The sequence below is a fragment of the Balaenoptera musculus genome, chromosome X (genome assembly GCF_009873245.2).
Source record: "Balaenoptera musculus isolate JJ_BM4_2016_0621 chromosome X, mBalMus1.pri.v3, whole genome shotgun sequence".
Lineage (NCBI taxonomy): Eukaryota > Metazoa > Chordata > Mammalia > Artiodactyla > Balaenopteridae > Balaenoptera > Balaenoptera musculus.
In genome coordinates, this window is record NC_045806.1 from 117,852,553 (window position 1) to 117,858,252 (window position 5,700).

Below are 5,700 nucleotides of genomic sequence, written 5' to 3' on the forward strand. Positions count from 1 at the left end.
GGCACCATGTTGGTCTTACTTTTGCCGTCTGGGTAAATAACAAACTCTGTCAATCTATCTGGGCCCATTGTCCCTTACCAGCAGAGTCTGTTAGCCTGCTTGACAAAATGCTAAACCAGTTAACATTCAGGAACAATAAGAGTAAAGTGCAACTAGACAATCAAACCAATATTGTTCTCAACATTGTTCCCATGATACAAAAGGGGTTCAGTGGTGGTTTGTCCGTAAAAGTCTTTTGCAATCAGCAGTATCGCTAAAATACTTCCTCAGTCAAGTCTCCTGGTAAGCTCTTAGGCTCTCCATTATTGTGGTGGTGGCCCTGAGGGAAGGCAGTTAATCAGTCAATCTATTTAAACTTTAGCCATAATCACATGCTGACTCTAGAACATTTTGGAAAGTACAAAAAACTAAAAAGACAACTCATAAATATTCTTGGTATATATCCTTCCAGTCTTTTTATTATGTATAATTCTTATGTAATTATAATGATGTATTATATATAAATTTGTATCTGCCTTTTTCTTTTCTTAATGCTTGTAAATGCTTTTTAAACATTTTAATGACTGCATATGTTTCCATCAAGTGGATCTATCAGTTTTTGTAAATATTCTGTTATTAAGTAAAGTTATTTCTTTTCTTTTTTCTGTTTTTTTAAAAATAGTAGCCAATAATTTGGTGATAAACATAACCAGCCCTTAGGATAGATTCCCAGCAGAGAAAACCATTTTTTTTTTTTCAGGTTCTTGACACATACTGTCAAATTGTTTTTTAAAGGGTTTGTTGATTTACATTCCCACCAGCATCTGTGGTATCCATTGTCTAGCTCTGAAAGTGCAAAACAAATCCCAGAACCTCATAATCATTTATATTAACTTTCTGGGAAGGTGAGGATCATTATGCTTATAAGGACCAAGCAAATTAATGAAACACTAAATGGTTTTTCATAACCAAAGAATGTATTGCATTTTTAGTGAACATTTTTGACAGATACTTTTTCCTGTCTGATTTATTTTTATTTCTGTTATATGCATAGTAAATATCTGTAATGGCAGAGGAATGTCTGGTATAGATTTGATGGTGTCAGATACTACCTAGAGTTTCCACAAAGGTAGAATGCACATAGCAGGAGGATGCATCCTATTGTTGACTAAAGATCTTCATGTTGTCTTAACTGCACTACTCAGGACACAACAATAGACCAGTGGTTCTTAACTATCGTGAGAGTAATGGGGTTCTTTGAGGATCTGACGAAATGTAAGGACTTTATCCTTAAGTAAAATCAACGTATGGACATAAACATTAAATTTGAAGAAATTTTCAAGTTATTGATGATCCTCCTGAAGTATATTTGTAGGTTCTGAAACAGAACAGGATCCTGTGGAGCCCTCCTGGGCACAAAAGCTTTTCCAGGTCCCCCATTTATTATTTCCAGGATAAAGGCTTCAGCCTCCTGGACCTTCCCAGAGTACCAAAGGGCAGATTTAAACAGTTATTAATCAGGGAAGTAAGGGAATGCAGAATCAAAGGAGGAGCAATCAAGAAACAATAGTGCAACCATTAAGGCAGGATCCTGGTTCCTGCTCAAAGGATATACATAACAATAGCTTTGAGCTCTTCTGTAGGAACTAAGGCCCCACCCAGGTGGAGGATGGTTAACTTCAGGCTGAGCTCAAGATTACTGGAGCACCGTCCTGTTACCTCACCACCAAGAAGAAAGTCACATGCCCTACAGCCCTCACCCCAAATTTTGCCTATAAAACTTCTCCCCCAAAACCATCAGGGAGTTCGGGGTTATTGAGTGTGAGCCACCCATTCTCCTTGCTTGGCCCTGAAATAAACCTTTCTCTGCTCCAAACTCTGACGTTTTGGTTTCTTTGGCCTCACTGTGCATGGGGCACATGAAATTGTGTTTGGTAACAATTTCAGATTAAGAACTTCTGGTTTAGGCTGTGATAGCCCTGCCCTAAAGATGTGGCCCTGTTGTGTGCTGGTGTCAGCCTATGGCTAGCCACTGTCATTGCTGGACCAGCCCTTGAAGTTCTTACTATCATTGCAAGATGCCTTCAACAGTAACCATTAGGAAACTGGAAAAAAAAAAAAAAGGCTTATAACTTACAGGTCCTGGAAATTACATGGCACACCTGGGGCCACACAGCGAGGTCAGGAGTAGAGAGAGAAAAAGTGTGAACCTAGGGTGCTGCTTTTATTGGGGTTGAGGATGAGGGCCTGCAGTTTATTGGGCTCACTCTTTATTGGTGAGTTTTAAACATAAGAGTGGGAACTTAAAGCGGAAGAGAAAAAACCAGAGACCCAAATCGTCAGTTAATCTAAATCAACCAAGATCTCTAAAACAAAGGAGGCTTGTGGAGGTTGGGGGGGGGTGTGCTGAGGGAATGGGGGTGTTGGGGGATGAGGGCCGCCTGGCTCTTTACCTAGCCATGTGGGTGGCAATGGGCAATGTGTTTATTTGAGATAGGTATCTTTGAAAGAGATGCCTCTTTGAAATGGAGGGATGCCTCAGCAGTCAAAGCTTAAGTCAAGCATTTGCATTACAAAACAGAAAGCCAACTGTCTGGGCTTGTGCCACAGGTCCACAAGAATGGAGTGTTCTAGACTATGTTTGCTCTACCACACACTGAACACAGTGCACTGTAATTTCTGCTCTATGAACATCACACTTCCGGACTTCTTGTCCCATACCACAGTTTTGGCTTAAACTGACTTTTTGGCATGTGAAGTTCCCAGACCCTTGCCTGCAGGAATGACATCCAAGCCAGTTCTCTCCTTTTTCTCTTAGTGCAAGTAATTCCTCCACAAAAATGTAGTATTTTCATTTACAATTGTTCGCCATCATCCTTGGGAGTTATGTATAAATTTTGAATAGTGGTTCTCAAATTTCAGTATGCATAAGACTCACCTAGGAGCGACCATTAACACGGAGATTCCCACTCTGAAAACTCTGATTAGGTTGTCTGGGCTAGACCTCAGGTATCTTTTTTATATAAATATTTAATTTTAGGATCATTTTAGATAAACAGAAAACCTCTGACGACGTAACCAAGTTCTTATATTCCACATAACCAGTTTCATTTCCTTTTATTAACATTTGAGATTAGTATTGTCGAGTGAAAAAAATGCATGGCCTAAAAGTTGAGAATTATGTTTTATTTGGTGGACTTATGGAGGACTTAAGCCCAGGATACAGCCTCTCAGATAGCTCTGAGGGACTGTTCTAAAGAGGTAAGGGAGGAGCCAGGATATATAGGAGCTGAAAAAAAAAACCCTGTACTTGAACATCAAGAGATTACAGCTAATCACAAAAACAGACATCTCAAGAGTCTGGGCTTATTGAAATCATTCCTTTGATATGCACCTTAACTATCCTGTTTTCCTCCATCCTGAATTCCCCTCAGGGAGTACCATGGAGGGGCCGCTGTAGCTGATGGCTTGGTGGCTTGGTGGCTGGCAATATTTGTTGTTTACTGGAATGGCAGGCAACATCCTTTGTTTACTGAAATGGCAGGTGACATTCTTTGTCCACAGTATGGTACAGTTTTTACAATTAATGAGCCAATATTGATACATTATTACTAACTAAAGTCCATACTTTATTCATATTTTTTGTTTGTTACTTAGTGTCCTTTTTCTTTTCCAGGAGCCCATCCTGGACCCCACATTACATTTACTAAAATTGTTCATTTCCAGTATACATGTTTGGTGGTTTCACATTATTGACCTGTACCCCCATGGGAAATGACTTCACCAACTAAAGTACAGCACTTTTATGTACAGTTTCTTTTGCCTTTAGTCATATGGTATCCACTCATTTCCAAAGTTACTTAGGTCAGTATCTTTTCTCCCATCCCCTTCAGTGAAGTTGTTTCATACTCTTGTAATGCAATTAGATGATTTTTTGTCACTGTCTGCATCATTCCATCCTAGGAGCCCTCAATTTCATAAATGAGTTTTTAAAATTTGCATACATTAATGTACACTCTTTGTGCTGTAAAGTTACATGGGTTTTCACAAATGCATAGTGTCATGTATCCATAAATACAGTATCATACAGAATAGATTCACCACCCTTAAAAAAAACCTGTGCTTCAGCCATTAAACCTTCTTCCCTTTTGCCCCCCACAAACTTCTGGCAACCACAGATTTTTTTACTTTCCCTATAATTTTGCCTTTCCCAGAATGTCATATAATTTGAATCGTACAGTATGTACCCTTTCTGACTGGCTTCTTTCATTTAGCAATATGCTTTCAAGGTTCTTCTTTATCTTTTCACGACTTGGTAGCTCATTTCCTTTTATTACAGAATAGCATTTCATTGCATCAATATGCCATAGTATTTTTTTTCTATCCATTTACCTATTAAAGAACATCATGTTTGTTTTCAGTTTTGGGTGAGTATGAATACAGCTGCTATGAACATTCACATTCAAGTTTTTGTGTGAACATGGGTTTTCAAATCAATTGAATAAATATCTAGGACCACAATTACTGGATCATATGGTAAAATTATGTTTAGCTTTGTAAGCGACTGCCAAACTGTCTTCCAAAGTGACAGTACCATTTTGCATTCACATCAGCAAGGTACGACAGTTCCTGTTGCTCCATATCTTCTCCAGCAACTGGTAATGTAAGTGTTTAGATTTTATCCATTCTAGTAGGTGTGTAGTGGGACTTCATTATTGTAATTTGCATTTTCCTAATGAAATATTGTGTTCAATATCTTTTCATATACTGATTTTTTTGATGCGGTATCCGTTGTGATATTTAGTTCATTATTTAATTAGCTTATTTGTTTTCTTATCCTTGAGTTTTAAGAGTTCACTATATATTTTGGATAAAAGTTCTTTATCAAATATGTATTATCAGGTAGGCGTTTTGTAAATATTTTCTTCCAGTTTGTGGTTTATCTTTTTATGCCCTTAAGGTGTCTTTCATAAGCAGAACTTTTAAGTTTTAATAAAATTCAACCTATCAATTTTCTTCCTTTATGGGTTGTGCTTTTGGCTTTACATCTAGCAACTCATCACTTTACCTAAGGTAACACCCCCCCCCAGTTTCCTTGCCACCCCATTCTCATCCCTCAGCTTAGATTCTGATGTTCATAGTCATTCCTTGTATTACTCTTTGAGAAATTATGGTTAAGCCACATGGTAACCACAAAGCAAAAACCAACAGTAGAGTCACAGAAGATAACTAGAAGGGAATCCAAGCGTACCACTATGGAAAGTATTCAATTCACAAACTAAGGCAGCAAGAGAGGAATTAAGGAACAAACAAACTATAAAACATCCAGGAAACAAATATGAGGAGATGCGGCTCTGAGAACTAGTCTTTTTTCCAAAGGTCACATAGGTGATAGATATCTGAGTCTGGATTGGAGCCTAGGATTGTTGATTCCAAAGCCAATTCTCATAAGCACTACGCATCAACAGTTGCTCGTGGTTCAAGTGAAATGGGTATAATGGTTACTGAGAGTAATAAAGTGACATCCAGAAAAATCAAATAAGGCTTAAATGACAAGATATTCTTTTGAATAACTGCCAGTAATTATATCTTAGGTTTCTGTTTCAGAATCTCTGTTCTTGGACTGTCCAAGTATTCTTTTGGTTCTCTTGGTAGTTCATGTAATGTGACAACCATCCATCTTTAATGATGATCCTCATTAGACAAATGATCCATGACTGA